This window comes from Equus przewalskii, chromosome 6 (assembly GCF_037783145.1).
Source record: "Equus przewalskii isolate Varuska chromosome 6, EquPr2, whole genome shotgun sequence".
Taxonomy (NCBI): domain Eukaryota; kingdom Metazoa; phylum Chordata; class Mammalia; order Perissodactyla; family Equidae; genus Equus; species Equus przewalskii.
The window spans coordinates 38594066-38615207 of record NC_091836.1 but is presented as its reverse complement, the minus strand read 5'-3'; positions in this window follow the sequence as shown (position 1 = coordinate 38615207).

Here is a 21142-nt window from a genome sequence, read left to right as displayed (position 1 = left end):
ATATAACCGCAAAGAAAGAGACAAAATGAGGAGACAAAGGAATAGGTTCCAAACAAGGGAACAGGACAAAACTCCAGAAAAAGAACTAAACAAAACAGAAATAAACAATCTACCTGACAAAGAGTTAAAAAAAAATCATAAAGATGCTCACTGATCTTGAAAGAAGAATGGACAAGCTCAGTGAGAACAAAGAACTGGAAAATATAAAAAAGAACCAATCAGAAATGAAGAATGCAATACTGGAAATGAAAAATTCACTAGAGGGAATCAATAGCAGAGTAAATGATACAGAAGCATGGATTAGTGAGCAGGATGAAAGACAAGAGGAAATCACCCAAGGAGAACAGATAAAAGAAAAAAGAATTTAAAAAGAATGAAGACAGTCTAAGGGACCTCTGAAATAACATCAAGCGCACTAACAACTTTATTATAGGTGTCCCAGAAGAAGAAGAGAGAGACAAAGGGGCAGAGAATCTATTTGAAGAAATAATAGCTGAAAACGTTCCTAACCTAAGGAAAGAAACAGACATCCAGTTATGGGAAGCACAGAGAGCACCAACCAAGATAAACCCAAAGAGGCCCAGACTAAGACACATTATAATTAAAATGGCCAAAATGCAAGATAAAGAGAGAATCCTAAAAGCCGCAAGAGAAAGGCAACAAGTGACATACAAGGGAAACTCCATAAGGCTATCAGCTGACTTCTCAGCAGAAACCATACAGGCTAACAGGGAGTGACACAATATATTTAAAATGCTAAAAGGAAAAAACCTACAGCCAAGATACTCTACCTGGCAAGGTTATCATTCAGAATGGAAGGAGAGATAAATAGTTTCCAAGAGAAGCAAAAACTAATGGAGTTTATCATCAAGAAAGGAGCCTTACAAGAATTGCAAAATGGACTTATTTAAGTGGGAAAGAGAAGACCACAAATAGGAATAAGAAAATTATCATCAGTAAAAGCAATAAAATCACTCATAAAGGCAAATATTCAGTAAATGTAGCAGGTCAACCACCCATGAAGATATGCAGGTCAAAAGACAAAAGTATTAAAATTATCTATTTCCATGATAAGAGGGTAACAGATACACAGGCACAAAAAACGAGGTTAGGGCCATCCCCATGGCCAAGTGGTTAAGTTCAACGTGCTCCACTTCGGCGGCCCAGGGTTTCACTGATTTGGATCCTGGGTGTGGACATGGTACTGCTCATCAGGCCATGTTGAGGCAGCATGCCAAATACCACAACTAGAAGGACCCACAACTAAAATATACAACTATGCACTGGGGAGACTTGGGGAGAAAAAGCAGGAAAAAAAGAAGATTGGGAACAGTTGTTAGCTCAGGTACCAATCTTAAAAAATTTTTTTAATTTAAAAAGATGTTAGATATGATATCAAAAACATAAAATGTGGAAGGAGGAAAAGAAAAGAGTAGAGCTTTTAGTAATACGTCAAACTAAAGAGACCATAAACTTAATATAGATGGCTATACCTATATATATGGTTATTATATATGAACCTCATGGCAATCACAAACCAGAAATCTATAATAAATACACAAAAAATTAAGAGAAAGGAACCCAAACATAATACTACAGAAAGCCATCAAACCACAGGGGAAGAGAGCAAGAGAATAAGAAAGGAACAGAGTAGAACTACTAAAACACCCAGAAAAAAGTAACAAAATGGCAATAAGTACATATTTATCAATAGCTACTTTAAATGTCAATGGGCTAAATGCTCCAATCAAAAGGCATAGTATCACCAATTAGGTAAAAAAGCAAGACCCATATATATGTTGCATTCAAGAGAAACACTTCAGATCTAAGGACACTCACAAACTGAAATTTGAAGTGATGGAAAAGATACTCCATGCAAATGGCAAGGAAAATAAATCTGGGGTAGCAATACTTATATCAGACAAAACAGACTTTAAGAGAAAACTGTAACAAGACACAAAGAAGGGCACTACATAATGATAAAGGGAAGAATCCTACAAGAGGATATAACACTTGTAACTATCTATGCACCCAACACAGAAGCACCCAAATATATAAAGCAATTACTAACAGACATAAAAGGAGAAATAGATAGTAACACAATAATAGTAGAGGACTTTAACACTCCACTTACACGAATGTGTAGATCATCCAAACAGAAGATCAATAAGGAAACATTGGCCTTAAATGACACACTAGACCAGATGGACTTAGTAGATATATAAAACATTCCATGCAAAAACCACAGAATATACATTCTTTTCAAATGCACATGGAACATTCTCCAGGATAGATCATATATTAGGGCACAAAATAAGTCTCAATAAGTTTAAGAAGATTGAAATACTCCCAACCATCTTTTCTGACCACAACAGTGGGAAACAAGAAATCAACTACAGGAAGAAAATCCGAAAGCCAAAAATATGTTGAGATTAAACAAAATGCTACTGAACAACAATTTGGTCAATGAAGAAATCAAACCAGAAATCAAAAAGTCCCTGGAGACAAATGAAAATGAAACTAGAACATGCCAAAATTTACGGGATACAGCAAAAGTATCCCACAAGTGGGAAGCTTATAGCACTACAGGCCCACCTCAACAAACAAGGAAAATCCCAAATAAACAATCAATGATGCACCAAAAGGAACTGGAAAAAGAAGAGTAAAGAAAGACCAAAATCAGATGAAGGAAGCACATAATAAAAATCAGAGCAAAAATAAAAGAAATACTAAAAAAGAAAAAAACAGAAAAAGTCAATGAAATCAAGAGCTTGTTCCTGGAAAAGATAAACAAAATTTTCAAACCCTTAGCTAGACTCACCAAGAAAAAAGAGAGAAGCCTTAAATAAATAAAATCAGAAATGAAAGAGGAGAAATTACAATGGGCACTTCAGAAATACAAAAGATTATAAAAGAATACTATGAAAAGCTATACATCAACAAATTGGATGATTTGGAATAAATGGATAAATTCTTAGACTCATACGACCTTCTAAAACTGGATTAAGAAGAAATGGAGAATTTTAATAGAGCAATCACCAATAAGGAGATTGGAGTAATCAAAACCTCCCAAAAAATAAAAGCCCCGGACCAGACAGTTTCCCTCGAGAATTCTACCAAACATTCAAAGAAGACTTAATACCTATTCTTCTTCAACTCCTCCAAAAAATTGAAGAGGAGGGGAAGCTTCCTAACTCATTCTATGAAGCCAATATTACCCTGATACCAAAACAAGAGAAGGACAAGGCAAAAAAAGAAATTACAGGCCAATATAACCGATGAATTTTAATTCAAAATCCTCAGCAAAATACCATCAAATTGAATACAGCGATACATTAAAAAGATCATATACCATGATCAAGTGGGATTTATTTCAGGGATGTAGGCATGGTTCAACATCCGCAAATCGATAACCTGATGCACCACATTAACAAAATGAAAAATAAAAATCACATGATCATCTCAATAGACACAAAGCGTTTGACAAGATACAGCAATCATTTATGATAAAAACTGTGAATAAAATGGGTATAGAAGGAAAACACCTCAACATAATAAAGGCCAAGTATGAAAAACCTACAGCTAATATCATTCTCAATGGAGAAAAAGTGAAAGCTAGAATAGGAACCAGACAAGGATGCCCACTTTCACCACTCTTATTTAACACAGTACTGGAAGTCTTAGCCAGAGCGATTAGGCAAGAAAAGGTTATAAAAGGAATCCAAATTGAAAGGAAGAAGTGAAATTGTCACTATTTACAGATGACATGATTTTGTATATCAAAACCCCTAAAGAATCCACTAAGAAACTTTTAGAACTAATAAATGAATATGGTAAAGTTGCAGGATACAAAATCAACATACGAAAATCAGTTGCATTTCTATACATCAAAAATGAAGTAGCAGAAAGAGAAATTAAGAATACAATCCCATTTACAATTGCAACAAAAAGAATAAAATACCTAGGAATAAACTTAACCAGAGAAGTGAAAGATCTGTACGTTGAAAACTATAAAATATTGTTGAAAGAAATTGAAGAAGACACAAAGATATTGAAAGATATTCCATGATCTTAGATTGGAAGAATTAACATAGTTTAAATTTCCATAATTCCTAAAGATGTATACAGATTCAGTGCAATCCTTACCAAAGTTCCAACAACATTTTTCACAGATATAGAACAAAGAATCCTAAAATTTATGTGGAATAACAAAATATCCCAAATAGCCAAAGGAATCCTGAGAAAATAGAACAAAGATGGAGGTATCACACTCCCTGATTCAAAATATACCACAAAGCTATAGTAACCAAAATAGCATGGTACTGGCATGAGAACAGACACACAAATCAGTGGAACAGAATCAAGAGCCCCAAAATAAACCCACACATCTATGGACAGCTAATTTTTGACAAGGGAGCCTAGAACATACAATGGAGAACAGAAAATGTCTTCAATAAATGGTGTTGTGAAAACTGGACAGCCAGATGCAAAAGAATGAAAGTAGACCGTTATCTTACACTATGCACAAAAATTGACTCAAAATGGATTAAAAACTTCAATGTAAGACCTAAACCATGAAACTTCTAGGGGAAAACATAGGCAGAACACTCTTTGACACTGATCTTAGCAGCATATTTTCCAATACCACGTCTGATTGGGCAAGGGAAAGAAAAGAAAAAATAAACAAATGGTACTACATCAAACTAAAAAGCCTCTGCACGGCAAAAGAAACCATCAACAAAACGAAAAGACAACCTAACAATTGGGGGAAGATATTTGCAAACCATTTATCGGATAAGTGGTTAATATCCAAATTATAAAAATAACTCATACATTTCAACAACAAAAAAACTGACAATCCAATTAAAAAATGGACAAAAGATTTGAACAGAGATTTCTCCAAAGAAGATATTCAGGTGGCCAACAGGCACATGAAAAGATGCTCAACATGATTAACTATCAAGGGAAATGCAAATCAAAACTACAATGAGATATCACCTCACTCTGGTCAGAATGGCTAAAATTAACAAGACAGGGAACAGGTGTTGGAGAGGATGTGGAGAGAAGGGCACTCTCTTACTCTTTTGGTGGGAGTGCAGAGTGGTGTAGCCACTATGGAAAACAGTATAGAGATTTCTCAAAAAATTAACAATACATCTACCATATGATCCAGCTACTCCACTGCTGGGTATTTATCCAAAGAACGTGAAAACATGAATGCATAAAGATACATGCACCCCTATCTTCATCACAGCACTTTTCACAATAGCCAAGACTTGGAGGCAACCTAGGTGCCCATCAAGAGACAAATGTATAAAGAAGATGTGGTATTTATACACAATGGACTACTACTTAGCCATAAGAAATGATGACATTCAGCCATTTGTGACAACATGGATGAACCCTGAGTGTATTATGCTAAGTGAGATAAGTCAGAGGGAGAAAGTGAAATACTGTATGATCCCACTCATAAGTAGAAGATAAAAACAATGACAAACAAACACAATAGCAACAGAGAATAGATTGGTGGTTACCAGAGGGGAAGGGAGGAGGGAGGAGAGAGAAAGGGGTGATTAGGCACATGTGTGTGGTGACAGATTTTAATTAGTCTTTATGTGGTGAACACGATGTGATCTAAACAGAAATCCAAATATAACCACGTACACTCAAAATTATCTATAATGTTACAATCCAATTTTACCTCAATAAAAATTAATTAATTAATTCTAAGAATAAGAATAATAAAGGGGTTGGCCTGGTGGTGCAGCAGTTAAGTTTACAGGTTCTGCTTTGGTGGCCCCAAGTTTGCCAGTTTGGATTCCGGGTGTGGACATATGCACCGCTTGTCAAGGAATGCTGTGGCAGGCATCTCAAGTATAAAGTAGAGGAAGATGGGCACAGATGTTAGCTCAGGGTCAGCCTTCCTCAGCAAAAAGAGGAGGATAGGTGGCAGATGATAGCTCAGGGCTAACCTTCCTCAAAAAAAAAAAAGAACAAATAACTCTAAGAAATACATCTAAAAAATTTAGAACTAATAAATGAGTTCAGCAAGACTTTAGTATTCAAAGTACATATACAAAAATCAATTATATTTATAAACATTTGCAATGAATAATCTGAAAATTAAATTAAGAAAACAGTTCCATTTATAATAATATTTAAAATAATAAAATACTTAGGAATACATTTAACAAATGAAACACAAAACCTATACTCTGAAAACTACAAAACATTTCTGAAATAAAGTAAAGATCTAAATAATTGAACAAACGTCCCATTTTCATAGATCTGAAAACTTGGAATGTTGTTAAAACAGCAATATGCCCAAATTGATCTTCCATTCAATGCAATCTCCCATAGAATTCCAGCTAATTTCTTTGCATCAATTGACAAGCAATTCTAAAATTCATACGAAATTGCAAGAAACTCAGAATAGCCAAAATCCTGAAAAAGAGAAAAGCACGAGATCCTAGACTTCCTAATTTCATAACTTACTATGAGGTAACAATAATCAAGACAGTGTGATACTGGCACAAGTATAAACATATAGATAAATGGAATACAACTGAGAATACAGAAATAAATTCACATGTCTGTGATCTGCTGATTTTCAACAAAGGTGCCAGCACCATCCAATGGCAAAAGAATTATCTTTTCAAAAAATGGTGTTGAGTGGGGAAAATGATGCTGGGACAACTGGATATTTATATTATATCACACTATATATAAAAATTAACTCAAAATAGATCAAAGTCTTAAATTTTAGAGCTAAAACCACAGATTTCTTAGAAGAAAACAGAGGAATAAATCTTCATGACCTTGAATTTGGCAAAAGATTCTTAGCCAGGACACCAATAACACAGCAACAAAAGGAAAATAAATAAAGTGAATTTCATCAAAATTTAAAACTTTTGTGCTTCAAAAGACACCATCAAGAAAATGAGACAATCCAAAGAATGGAATCAAATATTTTCAAATCATATAAGGGACTTGTATTAGAATATATAAAGAACTCTTAAAACTCAATAATAATAAGACAAAGAACTCAAAACATAGCGTCGACGAAAATAATCCATAACCAATCTATAAATGAAAAGTTGGGTGAGTTTATTCTGAGCTTAAATCTGAGGATTATAACCCAGGAGAGTCTTTCCACAGAGGAACAGAGCACTCCAAAGAAGTGGGGGTATACAGGGTGGTTATATACCCTCAAAGAGTATGTTTCACATATGATTGAAATGTCCCTTTTACAATAGTCACGAGGCTGCTCTGTCAGCACAGTGATTGATGGAAACAGCAGATAGGCCTGCTGTCTCAGTGAACCCCGCAGGGTGGCAGGTCCGTTGCCTCGAGCTGGGAGGTCACAGTTGAGCGCTGCAATCAGTTCCCAGCCTAAAGAAAGATGCTTAATCTTTAAGGAGATGCCAACATTGGGAGGGGGAGGGAAGTTGCACCTTTATCTCAAAATATCTAAGCAGATATACAATGCATGCTCAATGGCCACAGTCAGGCCCTTTTGGAAAAACAAAGTCAGGCCGAATTAGGTTTATACCAAATGGCTTCCTCATATACTCTAATATATCCTATTGCTTGCCATTTTTATTTGTCAACAGGCAAAATGTCCAGTCCAACTTCATGACACAGGAGGCACCTGAATTTACCTCCTCCCACAGACATACAAAATTTACTGCTACACATGGAGCAATTCCACCTGAAGGAAATCCAGAAACTCTCTTAACAACCCTTACACACTGGGTGAACAAGAAAATACTCACATCAATATGGCAAGGAAGGGCTAAAGACATACTCTAGCCATAAACCCGATCCCCAGCACAGCAATGTACAATACATACTCTCAATTCCCAGATTCTACTTGAGGAGCAAAGGGTTTGGGCCAAGGGTCCAGTTCCCCAACTTTTAAGACTTCCATCTGAGGTACAGACCCCTGAAACACCAAGCTCTGAAAGTCAATGGGGCTTGTGTCCACAAGAATCACAAGATTATAGAAAATGAAGAAACAATTCTTAATGGGTTTATGAGGACTAATATGACTGTCCCCACAGGGCTCAGCATAGAGGAGGCAGACCAAAACACCCATCTCTCAGTCTTTCCCTAAACGAGGCCTATTTACATACTTTAAAAGCTGCTGCCTGAGAATCAGGCTTCTAATTTAGGACACATCTAGAAGTTGTCTGTGATCTTCCCTGAGGACTGTGCACCATCACTGCATTCTTCCTCTGTCCTGCTCCAGCATGCTGGTGTCTCCCTGGAAGGAACTTGTGCACATATCTGGTGTCCCAGCTTTTGGGCTCCTGCCCAGGGGATGCACTGCTTGATCACTTGGCTCTTGTGGCCATCAGGGCTTGTATTCAGAGCCCCACAGGACTTTAGCAGACAAAGAAACAGTTCTTAACTGGATACTCAGTACAGGGCTCCAGGGCTCAGCACAGAAGAAGCAGACGTAAATGCCCATCTCTCAGTCTTTCTCTGAAAGAGGTCTATTTGCAGACTTTAAAAGCTGCTGCCTGAGGGTCCAGCTTCAATCAGCCTGCATCTGGGTGCTGACTGAGATCCTCCCTTTGGCACACTGAAAGGTCGTGGCATACCCTCAACTACTGGAAGCCACTAAGAACAAAGAGGGCTGCTTGGACAATCACAAAGGTTGAGAGACAACAAAGAGCTTGGGCCAACCTGAATGACAAAGTGTATCTCCTACATGAGACCACTCCATCAAGACTGAGAAAAGTGACTGTATTATCTGATGCACAGAAACCAACACAGAGAGTCAAGGAAAATTAAGAAACAAAGGGATATGTTTCAATATAAGAATAAAATAAAGCATCAGAAAAAAACCTTAATAAAACAAAGATAAGTGATTTACCTGAAAAAAATTCCAAAATATGGTCATTAGGTGTGCACAGATCTCAGAAGAACAATGCATGAATAAAGTCAGAATTTCCACAAAGAGATAGAAAAATATAAGAAAGTACCATACAGAAATCATAGGGCTGAAAAATACAATAACTGAACAGAAAAATTCAATAGAGGAGCTCAACAGCAGACTGGATGAAGCAGAAGAAAGGAGTAGTGAACTCAAAGACAAGGCAATGGAATTCACACCATCAGAGGAGCAAAAAGAAAAAAAAAACCAAAAAAGAGTAAAGATAGGTTAAGAGATTTATGGGGCACTATAAAGAAGACCAATATTTGCATTATATGGCCCCAGAAGGAGAAGATAAACGGGAGCAGAAAGATTATTTGAAGAAAGAATGGCTGAAAACTTCCCTAACCTGGGGAAAGAAACAGACATCCATATCCAGAGACCCAGAGAATTCCAAATAACATGAATCTAAAAAACTCCACATTGATACACATTATAATTAAACTGTCAAAATTTAAAGACAAGAAGAGAATCTTAAATGCAGCAAGAGAAAAACTACTTATTATAAACAAGGGACCCCTCCCCCCATAAAACTATCAGCAGATTTTTCAGCAAAAACTTTTCAGGCCTGAAGGGAGTGACACGATATATTGAAAGCACTGAAAGAAAAAAACTTCCAACCAAGAATGCTCTACCTAGCAAAGTTGTCCTTCAAAATTGAAAAAGAGATCAAGAGTTTTTAGACAAGCAAAAGCTGAAGGAGTTCAGTACCACTGGGCCAGCATTACAAGAAATGTTAAAGAGACTTTACCAGGTTGAAACAAAAGGAAGCTAATTCATAGCAGGAAAACATCTGCAAGTATAAAGCTCACTGGTAAAGGTAAATATATAATTAAATCCACAATGCTGTAATGTTGTAATGGTGTTGGGTAAATCACTTATCAATCTAGAATGAAGGTTAAAAGACAAAAGTATTAAAAATAACTATAATTACAATAATTTGTTAACAGATGTGGGGTAAAAAGATGCATACTGTGACATCAAAAACATAAAATGGAGGGGGGAGTAAAAATGTAGAGTTTTACTATGTGTTCAAAGTTAAGTTGTTTTCAGTTTAAAATAGACTGTTATAAAATAAGATGTTTTATGTAAGCCTTATGGTAACAACAAAGTACAAACCCTCAGCAGAAACACACAAGTTAGAGAGACAGGAATCTAAGCATGCCACTACAGAAATCATCAAATCACAAAGGAAGAGAGCAAGAGAAGAAGAAAACAACAAAGGAATTACACAACAGCCAGAAAAAAATTTTAAAAATGGCAATAGTACATCCATACTCATCAATAATTACTTTAAACGTAAGTGGACTAAATTTCCCAATCAAAAGGCATAGACTGGCTGAATGGATAAAAAAAAAAAAAAAGAAGACCATCTATATGTTGCCTACAAGAGACTCACCTCAGCTTTAAGGGCACACACAGACTAAAAGTGAAGGAATGGAAAAAGATATTCCATGCAATTGGAAACCAAAAGAAAGCAGGGGTAGCTATGTTTATATCAGACGAAATAGACTTTAAAACAAAAGACTGTATTAAGAAACAAAGGCCATTATATATGATAAAGGGGTCAACCCAACAAGAGAATACAACATTTGCAAATATTAATGTACCAAAAATAGGAGGATGGAAATATATAAAGCAAATATTAACAGACCTGAAGGGAGAAATAGACAGCAATGCAGCAATAGTTGGGGACTTCAATACCCCAGTTTCAAGAATGGATAGATTATCCACATGGTAAATCAGTAAGGAAACAGTGGACTTCACATGTCAGACCAGATGGACTTAACAGATACTTACAGAATATTCCACGAAAGAGCAGCAGAATGTGTATTCTTCCCAAGCACACATGGAACATTCTCCAGGATAGATCATATGTTAGACCACAAAACAGGTCTTAATAAATTTAAGAAGACTGAAATCATGTCAAGCATATTTTCTGACCACAGTGACATGAAACTAGAAATCAATTACAAGAAGAAAACTAGGAAATCCACAAATATGTGGAGATTAAACGGCTTGCTACTAAACAACCAATGGGTTGTTCAAAGAAGGGTTCAAAGAAGAAATCAAAACTATCTTGAGACAAATGAAATTGGAAATACAGCATACCCAAACTTATGTGATGCAGGAAAAGTAGTTCTAAGAGGGAAATTTATAGCAATAAATGCCTACATTAAGAAAAACAAAGATCTCAAATAAATATCTTAACTTTACACCTCAATGGAATAAAAAAAAACAACTAATCCCAAAGGTAGTAGAGGGAAGGAAATAAACATCAGAATGGAAAGAAATTAAATAGAGACTGAAAAGACGATAGAAAAGATCAATGAAATTAAGAACTGGTTCTTTGAAAAGATAAACAGAACAGACAAACCTTGAGTTAGACTCACCAAGAGAAAAAAAAGAGAGGATTCAAATAAATAATATTAGAAATGAAAGAGGAGACATTGTAACTGGTACCACATAAATACAAAGGATCATAAAAGACTACAGCCACAAACTGGACAACCTAAAAGAAATGGATACATTCTTTATTAATTAATTTTTTTTGCAGTAACATTGGATTATAACTTTCAGGTGTACATCATAATATATTTTGAATTCTGTTTGGATTACATCATGTTCACCACCCAAAGACTAATTACAATCCATCACCACACACATGTACCTAATCACCCCTTTCACCCTCCTCCCTCCCCTGTTCCCCTCTGGTAACCACCAATCCAATCTCTGTTTCTACGGTGTTTGTTTGTCATTGTTTTTATCTTCTACTTATGAGTGAGATCATATGGTATTTGACTTTCTCCCTCTGACTTATTTCACTTAGTATATCACCCTCAAGTTCCATCCATGTTGTCACAAATGGCTGGATGTCATAGTTTCTTATGGCTGAGTAGTATTCCATTGTGTATATATATCACACCTTCTTCACCCTAGGTTGCTTCCAAGTCTTGGCTATTGCAAATAAGGCTGTGATGAACATAGGGGTGCATATATCTTTATGCATTTGTGTTTCAAGTTCTTTGGATAAATACCGAGCAGTGGAATAGCTAGATCATATGGTAGATCTATTCTTAATTTTCTGAGGACTCTCCATACTGCTTTCCACAGTGGCTGCACCAGTTTGCACTCCCACCAGCAGTGCACGAGGGTTCCCTTCTGTCTACATCCTCTCCTACACTTGTTGTTTACTGTCTTGTGAATTATACCCATTCTGACCAGAGTGAGGTGATACCTCATTGTGGTTTTGATTTGCGTTTCCCTGATAGCTAATGATGTTGAGCATCTTTTCATGTGCCTGTTGGCCATCTACATATCTTCTTTGGAGAAATGTCTGTTCAGATCTTTTGCCCATTTTTTAATTGGGTTGTAGGCTTTTTGTTGCTGAGCTGTAGGAGTTCTTTGTATATTTGTATATTAATCTCTTATCTGATATATGGTTTGCAAATATCTTCTCCCAATTGTTAGATTGTCTTTTTGTTTTGTTGATGCTTTCCTTTGCTGTGCAAAAGACTTTTAGTTTGATGTAGTCCCATTTGTTTATTTTTTCTATTGTTTCCCTTGCCCGGTCAGGCATGGTACTTGAAAATATGCTGCTAATACCCATGTTGAAGAACATACTGCTTACGTTTTCTTCTAGCAGTTTCATGGTTTCAGGTCTCACATTGAAGTCTTTAATCCATTTTTAGTTGATTTTTGTGCATGGTGTAAGATAATGGTCTGCTTTCATTCTTTTGCATCTGGCTGTCCAGTTTTCCCAATACCATTTATTGAAGAGACTCTCCTTTCTCCATTGTATGCTCTTGGCTCACTTGTCGAATATTAGCTGTTCATATATGTATGGGTTTGTTTCTGGGCTCTCAATTCTGTTCCATTGATCTGTGCATCTGTTTTTGTGCCAGTACCATGCTGTTTTGGTTACTACAGCTTTGTAGTATATTTTGAAATCAGGGAGAGTGATACCTCCAGCTTCGCTCTTTTTCCTCAGGATTCCTTTGGCTATTCAGGGTCTTTTGTTGTTCCATATAAATTTTAGGATTCTTTGTTCTATTTCTGGGAAAAGTGTTGTTGGAGCTTTGATAGGGATTGCATTGAATCTATGTATTGCTCTAAGAATTATGGAAATTTAAACTATGTTAATTCTTCCAATCCAAGAGCATGGAATATCTTTTCATTTCTTTGTGTCTTCTTTAATTTATTTCAACAACGTTTTACAGTTTTTGGTGTACAGATCTTTCAGTGCTTTGGTTAAGTTTATTCCTAGGTATTTTATTCTTTTTGTTGCAATTGTAAATGGGATTGTATTCTTAATTTATATTTCTGCTACTTCGTTGTTAGTGTATAGAAATGCAACTGATATATGTATGTTGATTTTGTATCCTGTGACTTGACTATATTCAATTGTTAGTTCTAAAAGTTTTTAGTGGATTCTTTAGGGTTTTCTGTATATTAAATCATGTCATCTGCAAACAGTGACAGTTTCACTTCTTGTTTTCCAATTTGGATCCCACTTATTTCCTTTTCCTGCCTGATTGCTCTGGCTAGGACTTCCAATACTATGTTAAACAAGAATGGTGAAAGTGGGCATCCTTGTCTGGTTCCTGTTAATAGAGGAATAGCTTTCAATTTTTCTCCACTGAGAATAATATTAGCTGTGGGTTTGTCATATATGGCTTTTATTATGTTGAGGTATTTTTCTTCTATACCCATTTTATTTAGAGTTTTTATCATAAATGGATGCTGTATCTTGTCAAATGCTTTCTCTGCATCTACTGAGATGATCATGTGATTTTGATTTTTCATTTTGTTAATGTGGTGCATCACATTGATTGATTTGTGGATGTTGAACCATCCCTGCATCCCTGGATTGAAACCCACTTGATCATGATGTATGATCTTTTTAATGTATTGTTGTATTCAATTTGCTAGTATTTTGTTGAGGATTTTTGCATTGATGTTCATCAGTGATATTGGGTTGTAATTTTCTTTTTTTGTGTTGTCCTTGTCTGGTTTTGGTATCAGGATAATGTTGGCTTCATAGAATGAGTTGGGAAGCCTCTCTTCCTCTTTAATATTTTGGAAGAGTTTGAGAAACATAGATATTAAGTCTTCTTTTAATGTTTAGTAGAATTCACCAGGGAAGCCATCTGGTCCTGGAGTTTTTTGGGGGGGGAGGTTTTTGATTACTGTTTCGATCTTACTGGTGATTGGTTTATTCAAATCCTCTACTTCTTCTTGGTCCAGTTTTGGAAGGTTGTATGATTCTAAAAATGTATCCATTTCTTTTAAATTAAATTAATAAATGAATACATTCTTAGAAACATACAATCTAACACGACTGAATCATGAAGAAATAGAAAATCTGAACAGATCAATTACTAGTAAGGAGATTGAATCAGTAATCAAAAGCCTCCTGACAAACAAGAGTCCAAGGCCAGATGGTTTTACTGGTAAATTTTAGCAAACATTTAAAGAAGAATTAATGTCAATCTTTCTGAAATTATTCCAAGAAATAAGAGAGGAGGGAACACTTCCAAACTCATGTTACAAGTTCAGCATTACCCTGATAGCAAAATCAGACAAGAATACTACAAGAAAAGAAAATTAAAGGCCAATATCGCTAGCGAACATAGATGCAAAATCCTCAACAAAATATTAACAACTGATTACAACAGCACATTAAAAGGATTATATACCATGATCAAATGGAATTTATTTCAGGGATGCAAGAATAGTTTAACATCTGCAAATCAATCCATGTGACACATCACATTTCAAAAATGAAGGATAGAAATGATTGAGGGTGGTCTCAATAATTAAGAAAAAATATTTGACAAAATTCAACATACAGTCATACTAAAAAACTCTCAACAAACTGGGTATAGAGGGAACATACCTCAACATAGTAAAGGCCAAATCTGACAAGCCTGGAGCTAACATCATATTGAATGGTGAAAAGCTGAAAGCACTTTCTCTAAGGTCAGGAACAAGACAAGGAGGTCCACACTTGCACTTTTATTCAAAATAGTAGTGGAAGTCCAAGCAAGAGCAATTAGGCAAGAAAAAGAAATTAAGGCATCCATATCCAAAAGAATAAAGTAAATTTATCTTTGTTTGCAGATGACATGATCTTATATATAGAAAACCCTAAGAACTCTACCAGACAAACTGTTAGAACTAAAAAACAAATACGGTAAAGTTTCAGGATACAAAATCAACATATAAAAATTAGTTGCATTTCTATATACTAAAATCAACTATCGGAAAGAGAAATTAAAATAACAGTCCCTTTTACAATTACATCAAAAAGTATAAGATACCTAGGAATAAATTTAACAGAGTTTAAAGATCTTTACATTGAAAACTATAAGACATCCATGAAAGAAATTGAAGAAGACACAAATAAATGGAAATATAGTCTGTGCTCATGGATCAGAAGAATTAATATTCTTAAAATACCCATCACTAAAATTTTCTAAGGGGATATTTATACTTTTATAAGTTTTTAGGTATCCATATTTTATCAGCTTACAGCTTAATGCCTGTTTCCCCCGAAAACATCAAATTAAATTGCATATTTATGAAAAGAAAATGCCTATACTACCCAAAGCAATCTACAGGGTCAATGCAATCTCTATCTAAATTCCAATGGCATTTATTACAGAAATAGAAAATAATCCTAAAATTTGGTTAGAACCACAAAAGACCCCAAAGAGATAAAGCAATCTTGAGGAAGAACAAAGCTGGAGACATCACAATTCCTGATTTCAAAGTTATAGTGATCAAAACAGTATGGTATTGGTATGAAAATAGACACATAGATAAATGGAACAGAATAGAGAGCCCAAAAATAAACCCACACATATATGGTCAATTAATTTATGACACAGGAGCCAAGAGTACACAATGGGGAAAGGATAATATCTTCAATAAATGATGTTGGGAAAACTGGACAGCCTCATGCAAAAGAATGAAACTAGACCCCTATCTTACACTATACACAAAAATCAACTCAAAATGGATTGAAGACTTGAACATAAGATCCCAAACCATAAAACTCCTAGAAGAAAACGTAGGTTGTAAGCTCCTCGACATCAGTTTTGTCAATGATGTTTGGAGTTGACAGTGAAAGCAAAAATAAACAAATGGGACTACGTCAACAAAAAGGCTCTGCACAGCAAAGAAACCATCAACAAAATGAAAAGGCAACCCATGGAATGGTAGAAAATTTTTGCAAATCATACATCTGATAAGGGGTTAATATGCAAAATATATAAAAACACACACAATTCAATAGCAAAAATACAAACAATTCTATTTAAAAATGGGTGGAGGAACTGGACATTTTACCAGAGAAGACATACAAGTGGCCAATGAAAAGGTTCTCAACGTCAATAACCATAAAGGAAATGCAAATCAAAACCACAATGAGATTTCACTTCACATCTTTTAGAACGGCTATCATCAAAAAGACAAGCATAACAAGTGTTGACGGGATGTGGAGAAAAAGAAACTCTTGTACACTGTTGGTGGGAGTGTAAATTGGTGCAGCCACTATAGAGAACAGTATGGAGGTTCCCCAAAATATTAAAAATAGAACTACCAAGGCAAGCCTGGTGGTGCAGTGGTTAAGTTCGTGTGTTCCACTTTGGTGGCCCAGGGTTTGTGCGTTTGGGTCCTGGGCACAGACCTATGCACATTAAGTCCTGCTGTGGTGGTGTCCCACAGACAAAAATACAGGAGAATTCCTCACCAAAAAAAAGAACTACCATATGATCAAGCAATTCTACTTCTTGGTATATATACAAAGCAAATGAAAACAGGATATTGAAGAGATATTTGCAGTCCCATGTTCATTGCAGCATCATTCATAATAGCCAAGACATGGAAACATCCTTAGTGTCCATCAATGGAGGAATGGATAAAGAAGATATTATATACATATGTAGATGTACGTAATATATATATACACACAATGGAATTTTATTCAGCCAGGAGAAAGCAGGAAATCCTGTTGTTTGTGACAATATATATGGACCTTGAGGGCATTGTACTAAGTGAAATAAGCCAGACAGAGAAAGACAAATTCTGCATGGTATCATTCATATGTGGAATCTAAAAATAAATGTCAAATTTATAGAAACAGAGAGTAAAAGGTGGTTGCCAGGGCCTGGGAGGTTGGGGAAATTGGGAGAGGTTGGTCAAAGCGTACAAACTTTCAGCTATCGGATGAATAAGTCCTGAGGATCTAATGTATGACATGATGAGTATAATTGTTAACACTATATTGTATAACTGAAACTTTCTAGGAGAGTAGAACCTAAATGTTCTCATCAAAAATATATAGACAGATAGATATGTGAGGTGATGGATGTGTTAATTAGCTAGATAGGGAAAAATCTCTTCACAGTATGTACAAATATTAAATCACCATGGTGTACTCTTTAAATATCTTACAGCTTTACGGGTCAGTTACACCTCCAATGAAGCTGAAGTAAAAATAGAAAATAAAAAGCCTTGGCAAAGGATCTGACTGGACATTTCTCCAAGGAAGATACACAAACGACAAAAGCACAGGAAGAGGTGCTCCACTTCAGTGGTCATCAGGGAAGCGGAAGTTGAACCATGATGAGATGCCACTTCACAGCCTCCAGGGTGGCAGCCCTGCTCTACGAGGCCTCCCCTACGCGAAGGGCTTCTGAGATTCCGACGGCTTGCTCAAGTGCTCACAAATAAACTGGTCACTCTAATGCTCTCCACAGAGCTGGGCAGGCGATAAATCCAAGTGACGGGCAGCCTAGAAATAATTTCTCCGCTCATGAGGGTGAGTGGGATTTTCTTGTGGGGTCAAGAACATTGTGGTTGTTTTCCTCTTTCTCAGGATGATTTCCCTCCCAGGAAACCCCTTATAACTCCCCTGCATGCTACCCCTGGAGTACTGAAGTTCTGTTTGGCCTTAAAACCAGTTTACCAGATGCTCAGCACATTTGAACCCCAGCACTAGCCATAGCTCTGGTTCCCTCCCACGACTTTCCTATATCCACATACAAATCATTTTCTGGCTTTCCTGATGTGTTCAGTCAAACAGGTTTCAATCCCATTTAGATACAAACTAAAATCCCCCTACTCATATTACTTTTATTTGCATAATTGATTATCTAATTTTATTCCTGTTTTTTCCAGGCTGTATTACGATTGTCATGGGTCTTAGGCAGTTTCACCTTTGTGGACTTCTTCCTCCTTAAAAATACTAAAAATTACATTTTAAAGATTTCAAAATTATGTTAAAAATTTACATTGGTATAAAGATGAATATGTTAGTTTTAGAATAAAACATCTTTTCCACCTAAAAGTTCATTTTTTTCTTATGATTTTAAGAGAAATTAAAACAGTTTCATGGGCCCCTGAAACTATCTGGACTCCTAGCCCTGGGCCTTCTGCACCCTGTGATTACGTTGGCCCTGGTCTCTCCATTTTTGTATCCCTAACCCACAGCATGAGCACAACCAATACTCAAACTTTCATTGAATGAGGTTAATATTCTAGACTAGCCTACCCCCAAAAGTTGCTCAAGAGTCAAATGAGATAGTGGTTTCAGAAGTAATTTATAAACTGTCAGTTCTACGCAAATAAAAAAATCGGGGGGATGGAGAAAGACATTAATTTGGTGAATGGAAGTCAAGATTTCATCCAGCGGAGGGGGAATGCCAGGCTGCTGGCATCATTGAAAAGCAAAGCAGGAGGAAATCAAAGACAATTTCTACTTCCTGCGGTATTTTGCAAAGACCTGGGCCTGCGTGATTCTCGTCCCTGAATTTGGACAGCTGTCAGGAAAATCAGCAGGAAGCGGGAACAAACATATGTCAAGACACAGGCACCATCAGACTGTGAAAGTGGAGCCGCAGGCCCCGCTCCACCAGATGGCAGTATGTCAATGGGGAGTCGGAAGGCGTGTTTCTAAGAAGCCCAAATTAAATGACCTTGTGCTGGTGCCAGAACTGGGGCACTGTTTGTTTGGATTATTGTTAATAATTTGTCTTCTCACTATCTAACAAGGATTTTTTTTTATCAACAGTAAAGAATACCAAAATGAGTCCTTTATTATAGTCCTTGTCCACAATAAGACTACCATCAAGATAGTTAAGACATTCAAATTAACCAGTAATATTTATTGATAGTCACTGTATACAAATTAAATTATCATCATCATTATCAATTACAAAATTAGATTCATATCAACTTTTCATTGAGCTGACTTGGTGAAACTTCTTCTGAGTCTTGTGGATGGAAATGAATTCCTTGGGTGAGGTGGTAAGTTGTGTAGGCATGGCCCGGGATAATATTCGTTCCGAGGGTAGTCCAGGGCCGGAGAAGCGCCCTGGTGTCAGAGGCCTCGCCCTGTGCCAAGCGCAGGCCTAGGCCTTCCCTCCGCAGCTGCGGACCTGCAGAGAACGCCTGCCTGGCGTCACAGCCGCAGCTACTGACCTGCTGCAGTTGGGACACCTGTATTATTTCGCCAGGGCTGCTGCCAGAACCTACCACAGGCTGGATGACTCAAGCAACAGAAACTTATTTTCTCACAACTCTGGAGGCTGGAAGTCCAAGACCAAGGTGTCAGCATGTTGATTTCTTCTGAGACCTCTCTACTTGGCTTAGAGATGTCCATCTTCCCCCTATGTCTTCACGTGGTCTTCCTTCTGTAGGTGTCCATGTCTAATCTCCTCTTCATGTAAAGACGTCAGTCAGATTGGACTAGGGCCCACCCTGATGACCTCATTTTAAATTTATTACCTCTTTAAAGACCCTATCTTCAAATATGGCCACATTCTGAGGTACTGGGGGCTAGGACTTCAATATACGAATTTTGGGGATATACAGCTCAGACTATAATAACACCCAAATTCTCATTCTGGCCCTCCCAACAAACTAGGCACTGCAGTAACCCTAAGCAAGTCACTCTCTGGGCCTCAGGCCTATTGGCTATAAAATGAGCTTGTTGGATTATGTTATGTCTGTGGTCCAGAAGCCTAGGATCACTATAGTCAATTCAAGTTTGGATTTTGCAAGACCAGGAGCAGGATGATTTCCAAACCAGCCACAAAAGACAATTGTCTGTGCGTGGAAATCAACAAGTGTATGCACATAGGCGTTTCTATATACTCTGGTATATATAAAACCAGCTTCATCAACTTATAGAGGCCACTTTCCACATATACACATGCACTCAGTGCTTTCAGGACAATATCAGAACAAAACACAACAAGAATATATTTTCTCCATGTAAGTTGGTAATTTCTTCCTTTATTGCATCTTTGAAAGAAAAAAATGTGTTTAAGGAGCCTACAAATAATCAGTCTACTGTTGGTTTTCCATTCACCCCATCCTCTCTCAAGAGTCCTTGTCCATGCATGTGATACTCTCTCTGCACGGGTTACACTCTCCCACACCCACTCCTGTCCTATTACTGCCTGGCAAACAACTAGATCAAGGCTCAACTCAAATGTCACCTCCTCCACAAAATCTTCCCAGCCTCCCCAGAGAGAGTCATCTGCTCTTTCCTCTGTGCCTATATAGCACGTGATGTACTTGTCTGTAATAATAATAATAGTCGCCAACACATACTGTTGAACTTAAACAAATAGACAGCTATTTCTCTAGAAAAAAAGGGGTTTATTAGAGATCAACAAAGAACTGCAATTCAGGGTCTGCAATCACAGTGAGCCACATTCAAGTCCCCGTCAACAAGGAGAGAAGAAACTCACAGAAGGGAAAGCATGTTGGGAGGGCTGTTCTGAACAAAGAGTCCGTCGGCGGGACTGAGAGTTGGAAGTATAGTGACTTTTCACTGGCCGAGTTGTGACGGTTTCTCGTCGGCTAGGCTGTTGTTGGCAGGAAGAGGAAGTCTCCCCTCATCCTGTTGGGCTCTAGAATCATCGTAGGGAATGAGACCTCCCCTTCCAGCCTCCCAACTCCATTTAAAATGAAGTTTTTAATTTATTAATTTTCACATTTTCTCTTTTTCACCAAGCTCTTTCTCTGAAAGCATCACTGATTAAGAGTCAGGTTTTTCTGGTTTCATTGGCCTTTTGTCCCTTGAGGCCAGGAAGGACCTTTCCTGGGTGTTGTGTCCCACATTGAAGGGAAAGTGAACAGACTGGAAATCTATTGAGGTCACATTTGAGTAACAAGGAAGGGTAG